This window comes from Pinus tabuliformis, chromosome 2_2, assembly GCF_031772625.1.
Source record: "Pinus tabuliformis cultivar Carrire ecotype Pingquan chromosome 2_2, CPIR1, whole genome shotgun sequence".
Lineage (NCBI taxonomy): Eukaryota > Viridiplantae > Streptophyta > Pinopsida > Pinales > Pinaceae > Pinus > Pinus tabuliformis.
Genome location: NC_142300.1, coordinates 441,896,624 through 441,923,129, shown reverse-complemented (window position 1 = coordinate 441,923,129; position 26,506 = coordinate 441,896,624).

The following is a 26,506-nucleotide window of genomic DNA, read 5'->3' as shown; positions in this document are numbered from 1 at the left end:
TATCCTCCAATATCCCATTGACCCTCTCTGTTTTTCCATCTGTCTATGAATGATAAGTTGTACTAAACACTAACTTTGTACTTAATCCTACAAACAACTCCTTCAAAACTAGGAAGTGAACTTTTCATCGTTGTCTGATACAATCTTCTTTGGAACACCATGCAATCTTAACACATCTATGATGAACACATGTGCCACATCACTAGATGAATACGTAGTCTTCACTGGAATGAAGTGCACAATCTTTATCAACATTCCATAAAAACCATGATGGAATCATGATGTCTTGCTGTCCTCGACAAACCTGTGATAAATACCATGGAAATGACCTCCCATTTCGATTATGGAATCACAATCTACTGTAGAATTCCACCTAGATGCTAACACTCTACCTTTACCTATTGAAATTCCAAACATCTAGCCAAAAACTCTTCTACATCTCTCTTCAAATTCGACCCATAATACAATTTATTCATTGTCGTTAATGTCTTTTGGTAGCTTGGGTGACCTAAATAAGGTTTTGTAAGAAACTCCCTCAACACCACCTTCTTGAGTTCACTATTGTCTGACACATATATCATATCTCTAAACTTGACCAATACATATACCATGAGACAATATTCCACATCTTATACATCTGCACCTATACCGTACCACTACTTGTACCTATATTTGTACTTTGCTGCAACTTATGCACAACCTCCATATACTTGTCATCCTACTGGCCTGCCTACAAGATCCTATCCTATAGATCTATCCCATAGGAACTCATAGTTGCTAAATAATTTACTTGTATCCACCTACTAAGAGAATCTGCGACCTTCTTCTCCTTTCCTTTGATTTATCTTATCTCAAAATCAAACTCACTAATCATGGCCAACCATCTAGGTTGTCTGGTGTTCAGATTCCACTAGTCAAATAGATACCTCAATCCACTATGATCACTAATCAATACAAACCTCCTACCATGAAGATAGTGCCTCCACATCTTCAATGCATGTATGGTCGCTGCTAGATCAAGATCATTCATCATATAGTTATACTCGTGCTCATTTAGTGTCCAAGACTCATGGCACACTACCTATCCTTCCTGCATAAGGACTCCACCAATTACTCTCTTGCAAGAATCTGTACATACTATAAATTATTTATTTGGATATGCGGTATTTAACACTGAAGCATGTGTCAAGAACTTCTTAAGCAACACAAAACTGGCCTCACACTCCTCTGTCCATTCAAACATCTTACCTTTCTTTTGCAATGATGTAATAGGATAAGAAATCTATGAGAAGTTACTGATGAATCTCCTGTAATAACCTGCCAATCCCGTGAAGTATCTCACCTCATCTACATTTCTAGGAGCTTCCCACTGCATGACAACTTTGATCTTCTCTAGGTCCACTTCTATGCTCTCCTTGGAGACAACACGTCCCAAGTAATGTACCTCAGTCTGAAATAAAATACACTTATTGAACTTACCATACAACTGTTGCTCTGTCAACAATCACAACACTGATACTAAATGCTTGACATTATCTTCTTCATTTTTAGAATATACCAACATGTCCTCAATGAACACAATAACAAAATTATCCAATAGGGATGCAAAAAACTATTCATCAAACACATAAATGTAGCTGGAACATTAGGCAAACCGACTGGAACCACAATAGACTCTTAATTCCCACACCTTGTCTAGAAAGTTATCTTGTAAATGTACTCCTTTGTTGGGCACAAGATCCCCCAAGGGAAGTTTTGGGGCTTAAAGCCCATATTTTGGTCCATTTTTTATAATCCCAATGTAAAGATTCCACATTTTGTGGCTGCGGAGTGTGTAGTTGTTAAATAGTCATAGGGTTGTCTGCCCTTAGTTTGATAATGTAATGTCGGTTGTAAAAGATCTACCCATGGTCCGCGAACCATGGGATTGTATAAAGAGAGTGAAGCTCTAAGTAGTGAAGAGATCAATGAAGACGAAGAATCAATGATGGAATGATGTATGAGAGATAGCTCTAAGTAGAAGTCTAAGTTTGGGTCGTAGCGTAGGTAGAGGCTCTGTAGTTGAGTGAGCAGAGGCCTAGAAGTCTGCAGTTGAGTGCGCAGGGTGAGTCGAGTCTGTAATTATCTAGAATTATCAATAAAGGGAAGTGTTATATAATTTCTACATATTTATTTCCTATTTATGCATCTGTTATATTGGGCATGAATTTCACTTCTAATGCTTATATGATGCGTGAATGTGTATAATTGTATTGGTTAAGTGAATGTAAGTAAGAACATTTATTTACATGAAGCTAACTAAGATCTATTAATAAGATAAGTAATATACTTAGCTTAGTTTCGGAGATATCACAGTACACTGCCCTAGCAGCGCGAAAGTACTTCTGCCCCTGGTTAGGGCTGCGCGGAAGCCAATTGTATCATTCCGCGAAGGTACTGGAGGGTAGAGCAGAGGGATAAGAAACCTCCGCGAAGGCAGGTATAGTTGGAATAAACCAACATCACAACCATCTCAAGGGTGCAGAAACTTGGTTCTAGCATCCCCCCATACTGCTTCGGGTGAGACTTCAGTCCGCACTCCGTGGGCTGATGCTGAAAGGGCCAGTAGTGTAGGGATTTGTTTGGCTAACTAACATTGAACCTGGGTCAGGCCCCCACAAGCCAACAAATGGTTCCATTTCCAGGACCAGAATCTACATGAGAGATGTGTGATGTCATATCACTGGAATCCAACTAAGAAAGAAATCGAAGGTTGGTTGGATAGAAGAATTCACAAGTTCACGGTATAGCAGAACAGAAACCCATGACTGTCAAAAGAACAATGGCTAGACAGCTACATGTATACAAATATCCACGAAATCTTTTTGGCCTCTTTCCCTACTAAACTATACGAGTGGATCATGAAGCTAGTAGATAGCTAAGGAGGGTGGAAACTTGATGGTCCTATTGTGTGGACCCCAGAGCTAGTGTGAAGGTTGGAAGAATCAGAGGATAAGATCGTGCGCGTCGTCGATCATTGGCTTGATCACATTATAGGAGGATTTTTTACTGAGTTCGCAGTTGACACCTCAGTCATCTATAGCGAGGTAGAGCGACGCTTTTCAAAGGACCGCGAGGTAAGTACGTAAAATCTCCAAATACTTGGATTAAAATGTCGTTGTGTGAAAAACAGGTTATGCAGTTACCTTGATGTTTGGGACTACGCGGAGTGGAAAAATTTACAGAAATAAAGGAAATAAGGGTCCAGAGTATAGCCCCTTGATTTCACCACCACGAGGGGATGAAGAAGCGATAGTGAAGTTCTCGCCACGAAGTGTTGTATAGTTGAGAAGACAGGGGTTTCCGCGAATACCACCTCTGCCCACACCACCTTTGTCTTCACTGCCATCACCTCCAACTTCACCCATACCACATCCACCACCACCTCAATTCAGTATGGCAAACACAGTGAAGTTTCCTAAGTTTAAAGGTTTGGGAAATGAGGATCTGAACCAATTCTGGTTCGTTGTAAGTGCTGTATGGGAATCGCAAGGTGTTATAGATGACCATATAAAGAAAGTGACATTGGTTAGCGCTCTACAGGACCTCGCACTGACCTGGTATATTAAGTACTCCAACGATAACTTGAATGCGAGAGTCACGGACATCCAAGTAGCACTAAATAGGGAATTTAGCAGGCCTAAATCTAAAGCGCAGTTAATTGTTGGATTCAAAGAGATCACGATGCTACCAGGTGAGACGCCTTGGGAACTAGATCAAAGGTTGAAATGTATGATCTGCGAAGCCAACATGAATTTGGTAGATGGACAACATCGCGAGTGGTTTGCAGCCTCGCTACTACCACACTTAAGGAGTGCGCTGTTGCAGCAAAAGATAACCACCCAGGCAGAGGCCTTGGAGATTGCCATGAGACTACATGAGACCCCAATGCAAGATCCTAATCTAGGAGTTTAGTAGATCCATGTGCAACTAAAGAATCTGTGCATTGAGATACAAAGCTTGAAGTAGGATAGGACGGTTCGGCCAGAGGTACGTGAAGAAGTATGGTGCGTGAAATGCAAGAGTCAGGGTCATGACAAAGACCATTTCCTGGTCTTTACAAATTACCTTACAGTAGGAGGACTAATGCCTTTAAGGCCGGAAGCTCAAGCAGAACCTAGCGTGACACCTACTTTGTGGTGCGCTATCTGTCAAATAGCAGGAAGACATGCCACAAATAACTACCACTGGTTATAGAAGTATACGCAAACTTCGCAACAGTTGTTCTGCAAATTTTGTAGATTGGTGGGACGTGATGAGCGTACTTGTAGGAGCTATGAATTGATGATGGATAGAACTCCCACCTACAGGGTTCAGTGTGAAACGTGGCCTCTTGACCAAAATGCAAGGATGGTGCGGACAAGATTTTAGGGGCGCGGAAGAGGTTGAGGCGGAGGAGGACCTGGTAGAGTTCGCGGACAGTTGATTTGCTACAATTGCGGAGGGACAAGACTCTATGCCTGTGATTGCACTAATCTAACGTGCTCGTCGTGCAAGTATTGCACGCTGTTTGATCATGAGACAGAAGATTGTCATACAATGATAGCTAGGATAAATGACAAAGGAGCGCTACCGCCTCCCTCGACTTAGAACCTATAGATGATGAGGTCTAAACCACGTGAGGAAGACCCGAATGTAAATATAGTGCTCCGAAGTGGAATCGCGACAGGAGATGACGAGGGGAAACAATCAGAAGACAGTACCTAGGTTCGCAAAGCCCCAACAAAAGAAGCTGAGTTTGATTTGGAGCATGCTTGTGAAGCATTCATGGAAGCTAAGAAGAGCTTCATTGAGGCCTCCACTTTAGGAAGCAAAGATAAACCAGAGCTAGAGATGGACCCCTCTATGCTCACTACATTCCTGGAAACCTGTATGAAGTTATTGCAGGACAGTAAAGTTGTGAAAGGGTTATAGGAACTTATCAATAGATGTGTTGGGACAGCACCAACTGAACCACGCGTAGTCCGCAAGATCAGAAAGCATAAGACAAGGGCGGGACATGAAATGAGACTCACTGCATGATCTAAAAATGGTGCTCTTAGGCTTCTTGTCTAGCTTACAAGAACCTCTCCCATTTCCAAAGCTTAAACATTCCCAAGTATTTATGATTAACCAATGGGAATTAAATATGTGCTTGAAAAGACAGGTGTATGCTTATGTTTGCTTTAAAATTGTTCAGGTGCTCTAAATTGATTTTCTTAGACTGATATAAAGAAAAATAGCAGCAATTAAAACAACAGATGTAATGCAGCAATAAAACAACATAGAACACAACAATTTAATGAGGAGTTCACCCTAAAATCTTGGGCTACATATCCTTGAGCTCTAGTCAACTCGACTAGGCTCTCTGGGATTATGGCAAGTCCTTTTACAAGCTCTTTGGCTCAACTCCATTGTTTTACATAGGAACACTGGGCTCAGAACACCATCTCTCCCTCACTCTTGAAGCTCTCAACCTTCTTGCTCTGGCTTTGGCTTATAGGCTCTCGCGCTAGCTCTTTGGCTCTGGCTTCTTGGCTTTGTCTCGGCCTCTACGCATTCGTTGTTTTAGCAGAAACTCCCACACAACACCCTAAACTCTGACATTCATGGCTTTTAAGCCAATCGGTGATTGTCTGTTCATTTTCCCTCTTGGGCTCTCTGGCTTCCGGCCGTTGTCCTTTCATCTTCCTTCTGGAGTGTTTAACAATCATTGCTAACGTCCCAGGGGATGGTGGCCAACTGTTCCGTAACGGAATGAACCATCGGTGCTTGAAATCTCCAGAAACAGTTGTTCCCTGTTTAAACAAAGAAACATTGCAAAACACAGGAAAATCCACCAAAACATTGTTCATCGGACTTCAAATATTCATAAATCCGCCCTATATTTCCATCGGGTCCACCTTTATGTCACCTATCGCATCTCCATTGTTGATCTAGAAGATCTAGATCCAACGGCTGTGGTTCATTTCGGTTGGCTCTTTCATACGGAGGTTACCACCCGATAAGGGTGGTTTTCTCTCTCCTTAGCTGGGACATGTGGGAGCCAGCGTACGGGATCGGGCAGAGCCCTACCCAAACCACTTTCCGCCTTTGTCCTGCCCAAAATTCTGCTTGTATCGTGATTTCCCTTTTATATTTGAAATACATTAAAAATTGGAAAATCCCATAAAAAGGGCTTTAGACGGACTTGAAATATTGTACATTCTCATTCACAAACCCCTTCGGGTCTAGTTTTCATCGCATCGGTGCTTCCCTTCATGTTTCGTTTAATAAACAAAAAACCTAATTTACATTGAAAAAGTCCTTTTACCAGACTTAAAATATTATATAATTGGGTTCTAAATTCTTATCGGGTCAGGTCATTTTATTGGCATCAGAGGTGGTCGATCGTTGATATCGGTGATTTCAATGTCGCTTGGCCTTGGGTTCTGTGCATATGGCATCACTGATGGCGATTCATCGATCTGATGATCAGTGATCAGCAGATTCGGGTGCCGATATCGCATCTCTGTCGGTCTCCAATCCGATCGATCGGATCGGAAAATCAGAGTTTCTTCTGCTTCTGTTTAAGTTCGTCCCTTTGCCTTTTTCGATGTGATTTCCCTTTTTAAGGGTTTTTTTTCCATTTTTAGGGTTTTTGCCTCTTTTTTTCAAAGAAACTGGGCATCTTCTGCATGTGATAACTTCTGCATCCCAAGTCCATTTTAGCCCATTCAAGTTGCAGTAGATTCAGGAGAAAAAGATATTTGCAATGGGGCTATTTCTAGGAACTTCCTTAGACTTTCATTTTTCCTCTGTGAGGACTCCTATTCCCACTAAAAGAACTTTTGGTCTCCAAAAGACTGATATGCTGATCTGAATAGTACCTGAGAGTAATAATACCCTCTTCTTTCAGCCTCCACGCACTTGCCTTGCATAGTTCCTTTGAACCCAAGTCTTTGACCACTTCCCTTCTTGGATGGGCTGGTCTTCCTGGGAAGAACTATCTTCCTCCTTGCCTTCTTGTAGAACTTTGGTTGAAATGGTCGTAGAAGGTGGTTTGAACTTCTTTGCCTTGACCATTGATCCATGGTGGTTCAAACAAATGTGCTCCACAAAACTTTCATTTGTACCTGTTAGATAAGCTGTCACAACAATTTTTACCAACAATAGAAATACCGACAACGACTGGATGGTCTAAACTCCTGCTTCAACAAAAGAAATAGATTTCATAGCTCGTCAACACCTCCATGTCTTACATCTGCATACAAATGATGGACTAGATGACAAGCCCACAAAACATGCCTTTAAACAAATGACTCTTCAAGTCAAGCATGTAGAAAAATACCATTAGGACTCTTTTTCCAAAAGATGAAACACTTCATAATTATCTCCATTTGGAGACCAAGTTAACTTCTCCTATGTCAACATGGCATCACATGCATGTCAAAGCAATCAACCGTGCAAGTTAATTACACATACATGTTCAAAAACAAGGAAATCATCAACATCCATGTGTTCATGCATCTCATGCTCAGGCATGCATTTCATACTTCAACTTTCACTTAAGCACACTGTACTTTCGAAGTTGAAATGAAATATAATGCAGATGCATCAATAGACATGCAATCTTAATTAGATAAGAACTCTACCCATTTCTTACCAATCCCTTTCAAAGGTACTACCTTTGTCTGCACAACATCATCATCATGTGAATCATCCTGAGACACATCAATCATGGAATCTTCCTTTCCATTTCTTCCATCTTCTATTTCCACTTTCTTCATATTTTGTGGAAGCATTGCTGGATTCAAAGTCCAACATTTTGCAGCAAGATGTCCATGTTTATGGCAGTAAGTGCACTACATGTGCATCCTCTTGGCAGCATGATTTTCCTTTTCCAATGGACCTTTGGCTTCTTGCTTCCTTTCCTTCAAAAGTTTCCTGTGTGTGGCCATTCTCTTCCAACATCTAGAAACATTATGGTTATCCAACCCACAAAAGGTACATGCAATTCTTTTCCCATACATACGTGGAAATTTATCACGCTTTGCATAATCAAAAGGAAAATGTTTAGAACTAGATTTATACCTGCCTCTTTCACCTTTATTGCCTTCATGAGGAGGAGAAGCAAATGAAGAAGTGGCTCCCTTTGGAACACCCTCAATCTCTTCAATGCTTTCAGAGTTTTCACAACTCTTTGGCTCAAGTGTGTGCTTCTGAACACCTACAATGCAACCTCTTCTTGGAGTTGTTTCAATGGCCTTCATGGCAGCTTTGGAACTATCTCCATAAGACTGTCCATAGCCAAGACCCAAATACCTAGGGCTCTCGTCAACCATTATTGGTTCAACAATACCTTGTGCATTATTTCCCAAGCCCTTTCCTTCATAGCCCATCTTGGACATTAGCTTGGAACCATGCCTCTAGTATGTTTTTCAAAAGAACCAATATAAGCATCCTTAGAGGAATTTGAAGACAAACTGGAATGGTTTACCTCTTCTTCAAGGTGATACTTGAATAAGGCTTCTTGGGCAACAAAGAGTTGTGTCTCCAACTCATGCATCCTTTTCAGGTTCATTTTTGTAATATGAAGTTGCCTCTCCATTTCCTGCAATTTTTCAGAAAGCAACTGCTTCTCTTCCTTCATGGAATTTAGCTGCTCCCTAAGTATGCTGCTCTTCCTTCCATCCTCATACATTTATTTCACCATATACATCATGGTGGACAATTATTGCTTCATGTATTCATCAAAGAATCTTGTGAAGAAAGCAAAATTTGAGGACCCACTTGTAGAATTTGCCATTATGCCAATGAACAAAAAAAAACTTCAACAAGATAATAAAGAGCTTATTTAAGCAACCTTTTGCAACAAACCTCTTGTACTTTGGATTGCCTTGAGGTCATTTGGGATAGAAGAATGTCTTCAACCCTTCTTCCTTCTCATCCTTCTTGGACTGAGCTATCAATAGCTTTCCCTTTACCTCTGCAAAATCAGAAAATAGTCAGTCTACAACAAGCATACAATCAGCCTCTAACTGTTTAAACACCTTTCAGGAAAGCAGTCTTTGCTTTATCAATCAAGAATTCTGATATAACCTTCTTTGAAGGCAAGGTCAATCAAACTTAGGCTCTGATACCACCTGATCTGAAAATGGTGCTCTTAGGCTTCTTATCTAGCTTACAAGAACCTCTCCCACTTCAAAATCTTAAACATTCCCAAGTCTTTATGATTAACCAATGCGGAATTAAATATGTGCTTGAAAAGATAGGTGTATGATTATGTTTGCTTTAAAACTGTTCAGGTGCTGTAAATTGATTTGCTTAAACTGATATAAAGCAAAATAGCAGCAATTAAATTAGCAGATGCAATGCAGCAATAAAACAACACAGAACACAACAATTTAATGAGGAGTTCACCCTAAACTCTTGGGCTACATCTCCTTGAGCTCTAGTCAACTTGACTAGGCTCTCTAGGATTATGGAAAGTCCTTTTACAAGCTCTTTGGCTCAACTACACTATTTTACACAAGAACAATGGGCTCAGAACACCATCTCTCCCTAGCTCTTGAAGCTCTCGACCTTCTTGCTCTGGCTTTGGCCTGTAGGCTCTTGTGCTGGCCCTTTGGCTCTCAGCCTTCTTGCTCTAGCTTTGGCCTATAGGCTCTCGTGCTGGCTCATTGGTTCTCAGCTCTTTGGCTCTGGCTTCTTGGCTCTGTCTTGGCCTCTGCACATTCACTGTTTCAGCAGCAACTCCCACACAACACCGTAAACTTTGACATTCATGGCTTTTAAGCCAATCAATGATTGTCTGTTCATTTTCCCTCTTGAGCTCTCTAGCTTCTGGCTGCTATCCATTCATCTTCCTTGTGGAGTGTTTAACAATCATTGCTAACGTCCCAGGGTATGGTGGCCACCTGTTCCATAACGGAATGAACCATCGGTGCTTGAAATCTCCAGAAATAGTCATTCCCTATTTACATAGAGAAACACTGCAAAACACAGGAAAATCCGCCAAAACACTATTCATTAGACTTCAAATATTCATAAGTCCACCCTATACTTCGATCGGGTCCGCCTTTATGTTGCCTATTGCATCTCCACCGTTGATCTGGAAGATCTAGATCCAACGGCTGTGGCTCATTTCGAGCGGCTCCTCCGTACGGAGGTTACTGCTCGATAAGGGTGGTTTTCTCTTTCGTTAGCCGGGACACATGGTAGCCAGTGTACGGGATCGGGCGAAGCCCTACCCAAACCACTTTCCGGCTTTGGCCTTCTCGAAATTCCTCTTGTATCGTGATTTCCCTTTTATATTTGAAATACATTAAACATTGGAAAATTCTGTAAAAAGGGCTTTAGACGGACTTGAAATATTTTACAATTTCATTCACAAACCCCTTCAGGTCCGGTTTTCATCGCATCAGTGCTTCCCTTCGTGTTTCGTTTAATAAACGAAAAACTCGATTTACATTGAAAATGTCCTTTTACCGAACTTGAAATATTATATAATCGAGTTCTGAATTCTTATCGGGTTCGGTCTTTTTATTGGCATTGGAGTTCATCCATCGCCGATATCAGCGATCGAAATGTCACTCGGCCCAGGGTTCTGTGCATATGGCATCGCCGATGCCGATTTGCCGATCCGATCATCGATGATTGGAGATCGGCAGATCTGGGTCTAGATATCGCATCTCTATCGGTCCCGCTTCCGCTTAAGTCTGTCCCTTTGCCTTTTTTCGATGTTATTTCCCTTTTTAAGGGTTTTTTGCCATTTTTAGGGTTTTTGCCTCTTTTTTTCAAAGAAACTGGACATCTTCTGCATGCGATAACTCTGCATCCCAAGTCCATTTTAGCCCATTCAAGTTGTAGTAGATTCAGAAGAAAAAGATCTTTGCAATGGGGCTATTTCCAGGAACTTCCTTGGAATTTCATTTTTCATCTGTGAGGACCACTTAGACTTAGGAGTCTATCCAAATTCCATTTTGGATCACTGCGCAGATCAGAGAATATGAAATGGATCAAGTCATTCTGGATTTGGGATCAGATGTGAATGTTCTACCAAAACATACATGGGAGCGAATGGGGTGACCTATGTGGCAATGGTTTCCGATTCAGCTATGGATGGCGAACCAGCAAAAAATCATACCCATGGGGTGGCTGCAGGGAGTGACCGTGGATATTGATGGAGCGAGCGCACTGGCAAATTTTGAAGTAATAGAGATTGTTGATGACAACAATCCCTACCCTGTGCTCCTGGGAATTTACTGGGCTACTGATATGAATGGGGTAATCAATCTAAATAAGTGAAATATGACCATTGAAAAGAAGTCACTACACGTAATAATACCCCTGGACCCCGCTGAAGGATCGCACTATACAAAACCAGTCTGCGACTATGAGAGTGATGATGTCTTGGACTGCATCTATAAGATAATAGTGCGAGACCAAGACTGGGTGAATCCCATCGCGGGTGGGAGGATTACATGGGAGCACGAGAGTTCCTGTACTTCGGATTTCGATGAATAGATAGAACATTGGCAGAATCAGTTACACAAAGTAACTACGCTGAATTGCAACATGATGACTAGGTCGTTGCGCTGCGTGTCGACAAAAGTAAGAAATATGCCTACGAAAAAGCAACACTACTAGGACTTGGAATGGGTATTGCATGCTACACCCGCAAGATGGTGGGGTATGCACAAAGGAATCTTTGATGATTGGTGTGAATGTAGGAGGATGATGCGACCATGATTTAGGACTCCTAAGATGCGACTGACAGACAAGTATGATGGATAGGATGATTTATGCATGCATCTATCGAAGTGGACATAGGCTTATGGGGAAAGCCACAACTTGAGTGGGTTCACCTGTTCTGTCATATCCTAGATGTTATCCCAATGAATTTGTAAGTAGACACAGAGCTTCTCCATGGGATAGGTGAATGGGCTATCTTGCGCGAAGGATTCATGATGACATTTAGTTTTGAAGACAGGTTTGATGGTATTGATGAAGTGCTACAAGAGGTGAAAGCAACCATTTTTAGGATACCACAGGATCCTTTAGACTTGACATACCCTGAATGTGCTACTTAGCTGAGTCACGCACTAGAATGTTATAATGTAACTACTGAAGAAGAGGATGAAGATCTATAGAAAATTAACATTCCACAGATGGAAGGCCACCGCGAGGTTCAAGGACCACAGATTGAGAACCCTGATATAACCGTGTCGATGAAGACTAGACAGGTGAACATTGGTATGGACGCAGAGCCCAAATTCGTGAAGATTGGAGACTACTGGGACGACGCGATGGTGGATAAGGTTGCTGAATTCCTCTGCGAATACCAAGACTTATTCCCTACCAAGTTTACGGATTTGAAAGGAATAACCGAAGATCTAGAAGCGATGAAGATCACATTAGAACCCGACGCGAAGCCAGTTAAGCAGAGGCCTTACTGCCTAAATCCGAAATACAAGGAGAAGGTCTACTTAAAGCTAGACAAAATGCTAGTAGCAGGCATCATTGAGCCTGTGGAAGAGTTTGATTGGGTAAGCCCAATGGTGGTGCAAGAGAAGAAGCAGAAGGATGAGATAAGGATATGCGTGGACCTTAGGAAGCTGAATGATGCTTGTGTGCATGATCCTTTCCCAACTCCTTTCACAGATGAAGTGTTGGACAATGCAGGTGGCCAGGAGGCATACTTCTTCACTAATGGATTCCCTAGGTACCACAAATCAAAATCACGTCAAAGGATCTAAGCAAGACAACCTTCGTGATTGAGTGGGGTTTCTTTAAATATATTGTAATGCCGTTTGGGTTGAAGAATGCTCCCGCTATCTTTTCGTGCATGGTTGTTGTGGCATTCAATAAATTTATTCATAAGTTCCTGGAGGTATATTTTGATGACTAGACTATATTTGGACTATTTAAGTGCCATGTATCAAACTTGCACTTGATGTTGGATACTTGCCAAAGATACCAGATCACGCTCAACCTCAAGAAGTGTCTATTTTGCATTCCTTTTAGGAACCTATTGGGGCATGTGGTTTGCAGACAAGGGATAATGGTAGACCCCGGAAGATCACGGTGATTCTGAACTTGGAAGCACTGAGAAGTGTGAAACAACTGCTCACTACTCTGGGACATACGGGATATTACAGAAAGTTTATCAAAGACTATTCCAAGATCACCGCATTGATGGAAAAATTGTTGAAGAAGGATGTCTCATTCTGCTAGAACGATGACTGCAAGAAAAGCCTGGATATATTGAAAGAAAATATGGTTACCACGTCAATTCTAGTCTTCCCGAACTGGAAGAAAGAATTTCATGTACAAGTTGATGTGTCATGTATAGAGCTTGGGGCAGTACTAACACAGGATGGCAAAGAATGCTTGGACCACCCTATCGTGTTCACAAGTCACATATTATCCAAAGCAGAGAAGAACTATTCCACCACTGAATGCGAGGGACTGGCTATGGTGTATGTGCTCTAGAAGTATCAACACTACTTGCTAGGGGGTCACTTTGAGATGTATACAAATCACTCTGTGCTAAAGTACCTGGTCAATAAGCCTGTGTTGAGGGGGCGCATCTGCAGATGGATTTTATTGTTCCAAGAATACAATTTTGAAGTTGTTGTAAAGCCTGGATGATTGATCGTGGGACCTGACCACCTGTCGCGCATTGAGACAAGGGAGGAACCCACTAATTTGGAGGAAGGATTACTTGACTCATATCTTTTTGTTGTGCGCATCGTGGATGGACATTTCGAGGATATAATACACTTCCTAAAAAATGGAACTGCACCGGAAGGATACTTTGTCCAGCAAAAGAAGGAATTAGTGGTGCATGTGACATATATCTCTGTCATTGCTAGGCATCTATACAAGATGGGGAATGATGAGATACTGCGAAGGTATGTACTTGAATTTGAATGAAGCAGCATCCTCACAAATTCTCATAAGGGTGTTGCGGGAGGACACTATGCAGGGAGAGCAACCACGCAAAAGATTCTACGTGTAGGATTATGGTGGCCAATCCTTCATCAAGATTCAAAAGCATATTGCAAGGCGTGCAACGTATGTCAAAGAATAGGTAAGCCATCATGGAGGGATGAAATGCCTTTGAATCCACAAATGACGTCGCAACCTTTCGAAAAGTGGGCAATAGATTTTGTAGGACCTATTCAGCCTCAATGAAAGATAGGCGCGAGGTACATTATCACTGTGACAGAGTACTTGACTCGTTGGGCAGAACCATAGTCGGTGAAGGATTGCACAGGTGCGACAGCTGTGAAGTTTCTATTTGAACATGTACTAATGAGATTTGGATGCCCAAATATTTTCATGAGTGATAGAGGTATGCACTTTTTGAATGAAACGATCAGCGCACTAATGGAGGAATTTTAGGTGTATCACCAAAAGAGCACACCTTATCACCCACAAGCTAACGGACAGTGGAGGCATTCAACAAAGTTCTTGAAACTGCGCTGACCAAGGTATGCAATGCTCAACAAAGTGATTGGGACCTATGCATACCTGTAGTGTTGTGGGCTTATTGGACAATGTGCAAGAAGTTAACGGGTCATACACCTTTTAGGCTAGTATACAAGGTTGAAACTGTGATTGCTATGGAATATATCGTGCCTAGTCTCTGCATAGAAGCACTCACAGGTATGATGAATCACGGAGCCCTAGAAGAGAGGCTCGCGTAGTTATATGAGTTGGAAGAAGAGTGATTTTTGGCTAGATTTCACCAGCAGGTCAAAAGCAGCGTGAAAAGGCATGGAACAATCAACATATTAAGCTACGCACCTTTAAGGTGAATGACTTCGTGCTATTGTATGACAGTAAGTTTGATAAATTTCCAGGGAAACTCAGAACGCATTGGCTGGGACCGTATGTTATTAAGGAGATTACCGACGGTGGCGCGGTCTAGTTGGTTAAGTTGAATGGAGATCCCTTCCCAAGAAAAGTGAATGGAAGTCGTTTGAAGCCATACAGAGGTGGCCCAACTATCTGACTAGCTGATAGAAGAAAAGTCTTAGTGCTCTAGGCAGCTGAAAAGAGGCATGGGACTATAAACTACACTGCCCAGGAGCTGCGCGATGTCAAGACTGCATGATGCAGTGAAGTGTCATAGGGTCTGCGACAGTGCGAAGAAAACTGTGCTAGTGCATAGGTCTATTGGAAAGTGACCATTTAAGTCACTATTCATGATTTGATGGTTGGTTTGAGGCCAAATGGAGTGGGCAACAGGCATTTAAGGCGAACTTTATGGGCTAGATTCTTGAAAATCTGCCATCAATCTAGCATTAATGGAACGAATGTGGGGGGAATGGTCAAATTCAAATTCAAAAGGCCCTATAAATTACAAGTGGTTGTCTAGCAAACAACACTTGGAATTTTGATATCTGAGTTGTTGCACTATCAAGTGTGTATGGACCTTTCAAACTTTGAGGCTTTGAGAGCAAGTTCAATGTTTGAAACATTTCCAAAAGAGACGTAGGACCTTCTAACTATACTGATGTCGACACCTGCGGAAGCCACGTAGGAAATTGCAGAAGTAGAAGCCCCAGAGAGCGCTGAAATAATAGTTGAGGTCCCCAAATCACCCCAAACACTCTGACCTAAGAAGGATAAGCATGCCATGATCCCGGTGTGTGTCTCACCCAGAAGTCCACAAAGGACCAAGCTCACCTTGCAGGTAAAGGGGAAGGCCATTAATCTGGAGGCCGATGAGGAGGAGTCTGAAGAAATCCTAGTGGAGGAGGAGGATGTAGAGATGGAAGTTGAAACCTAGGGTGTGGACCCTATTATCCAGTTGTGGGAATATGTTCCTCCATGCAAGGGTAAAGCAAAGGTGTCGACAGATATAGGTGAGAGTAAGAGCTCTTTGCAAACTCCACTTCTCCAAAACGATATTGTTTTTGAGGGACCACACTTGGGATGGGTTACTGTGTTGAAGTTTGAAGATTGGGACCTCGCAGACCACGAGAAGTTCTCGCATTTAGCAACTGATAAGGTAATGCGCCAGAGGATGGACATGACGGTTGGAATGATTGAATTAGAGCCACGCATATGGCTCAGAGGTGTAGAGAAAGTTAGGTTTCTTAACCTGCTCTGTGCGCCGCATTACCACCACGCCCCAGTCGCCATCTTCATCATTAGGCAGTTGCACTGCTTGGTGCTTGATGGGTGTTTGTGGCCAGAAGAGCCCATTCCCATCACAGACCATCTAATTCACTGAATTACACGACTACCTTACTCATGGGAGGATCCAACCAACATTTCAAAGGGAAAAGGTGGCGAGTTAGCCCTTGCGAAAGCAATGAAGAAGAGGTTCAAGTTGGAGAAGAAGGGAGGCTACACCATATCCAGCTTTAACAACCTTGTATTCAAGGTTGCGACACAAATCCTGGCTACGAAGGTGATGCGGAAGTGTCGTGCAGATGAAGTGCCCGTGCCCATGGTTGCACTAGCAGCCCAATGTGCAAAAGGAGTCCAGTTCAGCTGGGCAGACTATCTATGTGGTGAGTTCCTTGCGAATAGTCGCGAAGCATAGGAGCAGGGAAAAATGTTTCACTACGTGTGGCTCCCATTGTCAATAGTACTGGTGGCATGAGAGTTGCCCGAAGATAGCCAATTCCCTTCGGTCGGGTCGGACCTTCTAGAGGCAACGAAGTACGCTTCGCTTTGGATGACCAAGGCCGCGCAACGTATTAGAGAAAGTAAGATTTTCTGGGTGCTAATGGAGATGAATATCTGGATGGGGATCAATCGCAAGTTGTGGTTGTCATCCATAGTATACAACAGTTTACAGAGCTTTGCAGAGTTCAAAGTAGATTTCCACCATGTCTTCATCAGGGTGCGGAAGGACCCTATGAAGATGTGGCATGATTTACCATACCTGAAGACTGACGACGTGATATTCACAGTCCTTGAGTCTTGATCATTGGAGTGGCGCGCTCTAGTTGGCTCTGCGGTGGAAACAGACAAGTCCATTGTGCATCGTAAGAAGGAAGAGACAAAGCTTCGAATGGTGCAACTAGCAGAAAAGTGCAGTAAAGAGGAAGTAGCGGCTAAGGCCCAGGCAACGCGTGATGTTGCGAAGCTGGTGGAACAACAGAAAATAGGAGAAGAAGAGTGCAAAGGACAGAAGTCACCTTCGCCTGAACCAGAGACAAACACAGAACAAGGTGGTGTAGACCCACAGACAATGTCCACCTAGCTCAAGCATTCATGGCCACGAGAGCAAATGGTGCCATGGAAGAAAACAAAGGCATCAACGACATCTTTCGACCTAATCACCCTCGCTAAGGGGGATTTACATGATATCGACAAAATGGTGAGGGATGTCACCACAGAAGCCCTCCAACAATTTGAAGAAGAACAACAGCTAGTATTAGGGGCTCTTCGAACAGAGTTGCAGGTCACACTCCACAGGCTGGCATAGTGTCCACCAGCCTTGTGATTGGCACTTTGACTACTGAGGAGATGTTGTGCACAAGGGTGACCAACACGATAGTGATACCACATGGAGCACTTAATACAGAGAAGGAAGCTGACAAACCCATGGTGAGTAGTTTGAAATGGGTAGGATTGAATATGGCCGCACTCCCTCGAGAGACGCTCTACCTCTTATAGGATGGAGTCACCACAGAACTTTGGGCCAGGGAGAGTCGCCCTCTACAGGTAATGAGCAAGCAGTGCATCAACATTGGGAAGTTGGGCCTGCAATGCAACAAGGTAGTGGAGCAAAATAAATAGATAATGCAGGTCATAGAGTAAGCCTACTGTATGGTCCTAGAGTTTGACATTCAGACAGAGGAACCGGTGGAGGTGTGCATCCACAAATTGGCCACAGGGGTGCACGACGCTCGAGCAGACATGGTCAGTGTTCAGCTGGAGCTGAACCTGCAGATCGGAGAATTACAGTTGAAGGCTCAGCCTTCAACTCCACCGGAGATCATGGAACAATGAACCATCGTTGTTACAGCAACAACAACGATGGTTGACAGTGCAGTGGCAGACTACATGCAGCTGTTTGAACAATCAGTCGAGGTCCTAACTTCCCTACAAGAGGACCCGAATGTAGAGTGCTTAGAGACAGAGGTGCGTGAGCTCCAGTAGAGGTATGACGAGATAAAAGGGATTGCGCAGATGGTTTCCCTTACACAGAGGCTTGCGTGGATGCAGGAGGCAAAGGCGCTCAAGGAACAGGTGGATTCCACTTGACACAAAGAAGTGGTCATAAAAGCACGCCTACAACCATGGATTGATGAGGCTTATACAATTACAGCCTCCATTGAAGCAAATCTCGCGCAACTCCAAGCAACTCAGTAGAGGATCCAGGGCAGTAGTTCAGCAGGAGCGGTCACCGAACAACACATGGAGGAAGTCCAGCAAGCAATTGCTCAGTGCGCTGCCAAAGTTGCAGCGATCGAAACAGAGCTGGGAGATCTTTGTGCTAAGATCTCCACACCTACAGAGTGACTCGAGGGTGAGTCACAATGTTTTTGTTAGGGGCCTATTCGACGTAGGATCACCCAAGGGCAGTTTTGGGGCTTAAAGCCCATATTTTGGTCCAATTTTTGTAATCTCAATGTAAAGACTCCGCATTTTGTGGTCGCAAAGCACGTAGTTGTTAAAGCATCATAGGGTTGTCCGCCCTTATTTTGATAATGTAATGTTGGTTGTAAAAGATCTACCCATGGTTTGTGGACCATGGGATTGTATAAATAGAGCGAAGCTCTAAGTAGTTAAGAGATCAATGAAGACAAAGAATCAATGATGGAATGATGTATGAGAGATAGCTCTAAGTAGAAGTCTATGTTTGGGTTGTAGCATAGGTAGAGGCTCTGCAGCTCAGTGCGCAGAGGCCTAGAAGTCCATAGCCGAGTGCGTGGACCCCTGCAACTGAGTGCATAGGGCGAGTCGAGTCTGTAATCATCTGGAGTTATCAATAAAGATAAGTGTTCTATAATTTCAACGTATTTATTTCCTGTTTATTCATCTGTTATGTTGGATATGAATTTCGATTCTAATGCCTATATGATGCGTGAATGTGTATAATTGTATTGGTTAAGTTAACGCAAGTAAGAACATATGTTTACGCAAACCTAACTAATATATGTTAATAAGATAAGTAAGATACTTAGCTTACTTTGGGATATATTGCAGTTCGTTGCCCTATCAGTGCAAAAGGACTTCAGCCCTTGGTTAGGGCTGTGTGGAAGCCGATTGTAACATTCCGTGAAGGTACTGGAGGTAGAGCAGAGGGATAAGCAACCTGTGCGAAGGTAGGTATAGTTGGAATAAACTGACATCACAACCATCTCAAGGATGTAGAAACTTGGTTCCAGCATTCCCCCATACTGCTTCAAGTGATACTTTAGTCCACACTCCGCGGGCTGATGCCGAAAGGGCTAGTAGTGTAGGGATTTGTTTGGCTAACTAACGTTGAACTTGGGTCAGGCCCCCACAAGCCAACATGCTCTTTAATGCATACCTGATGATATCTGGATCTTAGATCAATCTTCAAGAACATTGTTGATCCCTTCATCTAATCAAAAAATTCATCAATCCTTGGCAATGGATACATGTTATTGAGATTCACTTTGTTCAACTGCCTATAATCAATCCATAATATAAGAGGACCATCCTTCCTCTTCACAAACAATACTGGTTGGCCCCATGGAAATACACTTGGCCTAATGTATCCTTTGTCAAGCATCTCTTTCAGCTGCAACTTTAACTTTACCAACCTAGGTGTGCTCATCTTGTAAGGTGTTTTGTTGTGCTAGTCTTGCTCCTGGTACCAACTCAATAGAAAAGTCTACTTCCTTGTGAGGTGGAAACCCTAAAATCTTTGCGAGAAACACATCGTGAAACTACTATAGAACTGGGTACTTGCTCAAAGAATTTGTATCCTCAACTTCCTTACCTTTATCTCTAGAAATATGCATTGCAAATAACACAAACCCTTTTTTGTGATTGTGCTTTGCTTGCATAGTTGTCACCATACTAACTAATGTGGCTTTCTTCTTTCCCTGTAAGACTCTTTCTTCCCCATTGTAATCCAAACACGTAATGGATTTTTCATAACAATCCACCTTGGTCCTATGAAGGTATAGACAGTCCATACCCAATAGCATATTATATGATCCCAATGGAAATACATTCAAGTGCGCTGATGTAGACATGCCATTCAACTCAAATGCACAAGTTCTTACCCAATGATGAACTCTTTTCTTTGTACCTGTAACCAACTGCACTAACAAAGATTCTACATGTACTTCTTTATTCAAACCACACTTATCCACCAAGTCAGCACTAACATAATTATAATTACATCCAAGTTCAATTAAAATAGAAACAACTTGATGAAAAATCTTACTGTCCATCTCAATGATAGATTCTTGATGGTTTTCTTGCTTATTATCGAGTGTTGCATAGATACGAGGAACACTCTAACCAACATCCCCAACAATACGCACCTCTTATGCACTATAGATCTAAGGACTATCACCCTGATTTTGTTGACGATCTCTCTTAAGGTGTTCCTTACTTTATGTCAACTCCTCCAACCATCCAATACCATCACCTCTATGTTGATGTTGTGATCCATGTCCCTTTCTAGTTGCATTGAACTTCTTTTGTGGTGCTACATTATCTCTCTTCCGCATTCTGAGGCCTTACTCTTTCAGTTTTCATCTTTACCTTTATCTTTCCCTTGCCATCCTTGATGAGATTTATTCTTATGCTTCGACTTCTCATAACAATGCTTCAATTTCCGAATAATTTCCTCAATTGACCAAGGCTCATCATACTCAATCTGATCTCTAAATTATAATGTCAAACCACTGAAAAATTGTTGAACTTTAGCTCCATGAACTTAGTCATGTACTCTTCATCTGTCATTAGTCCCATGTTTAGCTCCTAATTAATTCTAGGTCCTAGGTAAATTTAAATTCTCCAAAGGCAAAATTCATCGGTCCTTAAAAATTAAATTTTAAGAGGTCCGGGGACTAAGGTAAATTAATTATTTTGATAAATTTTAAGCCTTTGATCCTAGGGTTAAGTCAAAGTAAAAAATTTTGGGAAATTATTTCAAAATTTTAATTTTTGAATTAATTAACATGCATTTAATTGAAAAATTCGAATTTCCTCAAGAATTAAAAAATTTTGACGGATGACATTAAAATAAATTTTAATCCTCATCAATGGTTGAGATTGCTTTGACGAGTATCACTCGAGCTAGCCGTTGGAGGCTTTATCTTTAAATAGGAAGTCATTTGTCAGTCTAATTCTTTGGCCCTACCATCATAGTACCTTTTTGACAAGTACTTCTTCCTGAAAATCCTCTTGAACTCATGCCAACTCAAGTCCCCTGTCCTAATGTCTCTGACCTGCTTCACATCTTCCCACTAGAAATTTTCTTTACCTATCAGGCTAGAGATAACAACTATGCACTTCATATTATATATGTAATTATGCAACTCAAAGAACTTCATCCCAAGTTTCCAAGCCTCTTCATCTTCCATATTCTTCAAATATCCATCAAAATTAAGTGCCTTTTATTTCTTAAATTCATCTAGAAAGTATCCCTTATCACTCCTCCTGTAAGGATGTTAATGATGATGATCATAATGCCTATTAGAACTAGAACTAGAGTAGTACCTATGTCCATCATCTCTCCTATTTGTAGTATCCAACATCCTACCATCTCTCACTGTGTCATCTATATCCGACCTCTAACCACCATGAGACCTACTTCTATATGCCCCATTAGTTCTGTCCTCCTACCCATGGCTGATCCAAAGTGGCCCCTATTGTTGAAATTCTGACGAACTCTAAAGAAGTATTACATTAACATCTACTTGTTTCTCTTGTGCTTGCATGATTTTATCATTGTCTGCCAACAACTCCTTATTTCTTCCTTCAAGCTTCTCAATGTGTATGCTAAGTTAGAAGAGTGACCAACACCACATTTCTCTTCTGATTCATAGGGAGAATATTGGTAGTCAAGCATCTTACTAGTCATTTTTTATCTCTTTCCTGCAAGGCATACTATGTCAGCTAAACCAAATCACAATAAACAAACATACCTTAGAAAAATTTGGGGAGGATATCTCATCTACAAGGTCAACCAAATCAATGTAATACATGTACAAACATAATCATAACAACATATATGCATATAACCAACAAGTGTATCAACACATAAACATCTTTCTAGCTAGATTCCACTCATCAATTCATGACCATATCAACTACACATCATGACCTCACGCATGACAAAAATAACCATACGGATGCACATTTGACAGCATGTAAGCATTAACAAACATATAAATGCACAACCAATCATACACTCATGATGACACAGTTCACAAAACCAACATCCTCTTTCACATGGTGATATCACTACAACCATGACCGACAACATGCATATGCAACAAACATATATACCACAAGGATGATTAACACATGTGAAATAGACATGAATGCATGACCGACACACACCACCCATCCAGTCCAAGGGGCGAACCATGCTCTAATACCACTCTCTAACACCCTCATCCCACATCTACCCAAGTAACTAGCCAACCAGAGTAAATATGCAACGGGAGGCCACTATAATGGGATTAAACCTCCTAAGTCATCTTAAGGAAGTGGAATCAATGGAAACAAACCATGCATACCTTCCACATCAGCAACAAAACTCCCATAAGCCATACCAACCTCTCAGGAAACCAGCCCCTAGGTCCCACTGCGTTTTTAGACCATTGACCCCCCAGACACTCCCTTCATATGGACATGCATGCATCCAGAAGGCTCTACATGACCCCACAACATGGGTATGCATGTTTCTGGGGACTTTTCTCCTCAGACCTATGCATACAACTCTGAAGTTTGTGCCCCTTTTTCGGGCCCAGAGCCTAGGACACTACCTAGAAATCAATGACACTTTTAGAACTGAAATATTACAATAGAATAATGATACAGCTAAAATTACTTGAACAAGGACATGACTAGACCCTACTAGCCATGACATGAATTTCTTCAAACATGTCACAAATATGTAATCTATAGGTTTAAACAATATATCTGAGCATAGGGGTCCCATACTTATTTGAGAATCGCTAAGAAGCATTGTTCCCTTATATCATTAGTTGCATTATAATCTATTAGGTCATAGATACATTATTCATTCATTTACAAATCAAAACATGAGCAGATCCATACATAATCACTATCATAATACATGCTTATAACCAACATAATAACAACAGAAATATCAAGGATACATTAGCCATATAATCCACATATAAACCAATATATTTACACATAACATACCAAGGAAATAACCTCTTATTAATGAATGCAAAGGCCAATGCAGGATGGGACTACCACATTCTCCCAAACCATAGATTGGATGATTGAAATCTCTCTTCAGCCAACCACCCCCGTGCCATATCCCAAGCATGAATGTGGGACTCAAACCAAAGGAACCAGCCATGGCATCCACAGGCTTAACCACCTCATCCTCATCAATAGAAACCAGGATTTACTGTAATCTACACTGGATAACTAAACCAAAATAATAAACATGTAAAACAGAATTTACCATGATATCCACCAGATTTGTAAGCCAAAACAAGCCTAGATGCCATAGGATTTCTCCACATACACCATGAGGAATTTTCCTGTCTCCTAGTCTCTCAGGCTTTACCACAATCCACACCATATCACTAGTCCCTAAACCAAGACCCACTCCCCAGGATTTATCGCATATTCCATCTCGGGATTACTAGGCTTGATGGAGAGCACCCACCTCCAGGGTTTACTGGATATCTTTCCATTCACCAGTCGAAAATTTCTAGGACCACTGAAGCAACAAAAAATATGGCTTTACCGTGACCCACTGTTCGGTTCATGGATTACTAGACCATGTGTTCTTTTATTCAAATATCCACCTCACTTAACTTCAAATCCATCTAAAAAGCCAACTCAACCAAAACATGAGAACCCCATCATACCATGGCTATTCAAAAATGGAAAGGCTAAGTTGAGAACACTATCACACTTGGAAAAACCCATGCCATAACAGCAATGAACCACATGCAATACCATGCATGCCAAATCTAGCAAGGAAAACACACATGCAAATCGATACCTAAAAAGAACCCTGCTGTAGCTATTTGATCCTGCTTTTCCTTGCTTGATCCTTCCTTGCTCTTGCCTTCTTTTCCTTTCTTGATGTAATGCCAAAGTTCTCTAAGAAAACTCTAAGTGTCCAAGAGTGAGAGAGAGCGAGAGAGAATAATGATATAGCTCCAAAACTAAACTAACAAAGGTACCAACTTATCCTCAAAATTATTTTTATCAATGAGGCCTATATTTTCTTCATTTTGTGACCTTTCACCTTAATTTTCTCCTAATTTCCATTATTTCCATAAATAAATGTGCCAAAAAGTCCATTTTGCCTTTCCAAATTCCTTTTGCATTTCCTTTTCCAATTTTCTTGTCCATAATAAACCAAATGAACACCCACACTAGGCTTTTTTTCCCAACATTCAACTTGGAATAAGTGTCCCATCAGCCATGGTTATTAGTTTTCTTTTATTAACTTTTATTACATGGAATTTTCACCGGGGTTGTTACAATATGCAACTATGTTCTCTTTACCTTTAATTTATTGATCTCAAAGTCGAACTTATTGGTCATGGTCAACCATCTAACTTTCCTAACATTCAAATTTGGTTGGTTAAATAGATACCACAATCCACTGTGATTTCTCATCAATACAAACCTCATGCACTGAAGATAGTGCCTCCTCATCTTCAATTCATGTATGACTGTTGCCAACTTAAGATCATGTGTCGGGTAATTTTTCTCGTGCTCATTAATTTTCCTTGATTCATAGCATACCACCTAGCATTCTTGCATAAGAACTCCACCAAGTCCTCTATTGCAAGCATCTCTACATACCACAAATTCTTTGTCTAGATTTGCAATCTTTAACACTGGAGAATTTGTCAACAATTGCTTCAACATCTCAAAACTTGTTGCACATTCCTTTGTCCATTCAAACTTTGTACCTTTCCTTTGCAATGATGTAATGAGATAAGAAATGTGAGAGAATTTCTTGTTGAACCTCCTATAATGACCTGCTAACCCCATGAATGATTTTACCTCATCCACATTTCTAGGAGCTTTCCATTCCATGATACCCCTTATCCCCTCTGGATCCACTGTTATGCCTTCCTTGGAAACCACATACCCCAAGTAATTTACCTTTGTCTGAAAGAAACTACATTTTCTAAGCTTGGAATACAACTGATGCTATCTTAGCAATCTCAATATTGTCGCTAAGTGTTTCGCATGTTCTTCCTCATTCATAGAATATATCAATATATCATGAATGAACACAATAACAAACTTGTCCAAATAAGGACGCAACACACTATTCATCAAGCACATAAAAGTAGCTGGAGAATTAGTCAAACTAAATGGAACTACAACAAGCTCATAATGCCCATACCTAGTATGGAAAGCGATCATGTGAATGTCCCCTTCCTTAATGTGTACCTGATGATATCCTAATCTCAGGTCAATATTAGAGAACATTGTTGCTCCCTTCAACTAATTGAAAAATTCGTCAATCCCCAACAATGGATACTTGCTCTTCATAGTCGCCTTGTTCATTTTCTTGTAATCAATGCATAACATGGGAGTACCATCCTTCTTCTTTACAAACAATAAAAGTGCACACCAAGGCGATACATTTGGCCTAATGTATCCCTTTTCAAGCATTTCCTTCAATTGAAACTTCAACTCCACCAACTCAAACGTGCTCATCATGTATGGTTTCTTAAACGTTGATTCTTCCCTTGATACCAACTCAATAGAAAAATCCACTTCCCTATGAGGTGGAAACTCTAAAAATTTGGGGGAAATACATCTTGAAATTTTTGTCAGATTGGGTATCTGCTCAATACCTCTACATCTTCAACTTCCTTACCTTTATCACTAGAAATATGCACTGCAAATAACATACACCCTTCCTATGACTGTGCTTCAGCTGCATATTTTCACCATTCTAACTGATGTTTCCTTCTTCTTACCTTGCAAAATTATCTATTCTCCATTGTCATCCAAGCACTCAATATAACAATCCACCTTAGTCCTATGAAGATACATCTTGTTCATACCCAAAATCATACTATATGACCCCAATGAAAATACATTCAAATGTGTTGATGCATGATTACCATTCAAATCAAATGCATAAGCTTTTACCCAATGATGAACTTTCTTCTTTGTACCTGTACCCAACTGCACTAACCAAGATTCTGCATGCACTTCTTTATTCAAACCACACTTATCCACCAAGTCAAGATTAACATAACTATAATTAGATCTAGGGTCAATCAAAATAGAAACAACTCGATCGCAAATATTACCATGCATCTCAATAACAAATGCCTGGTGATCTGCC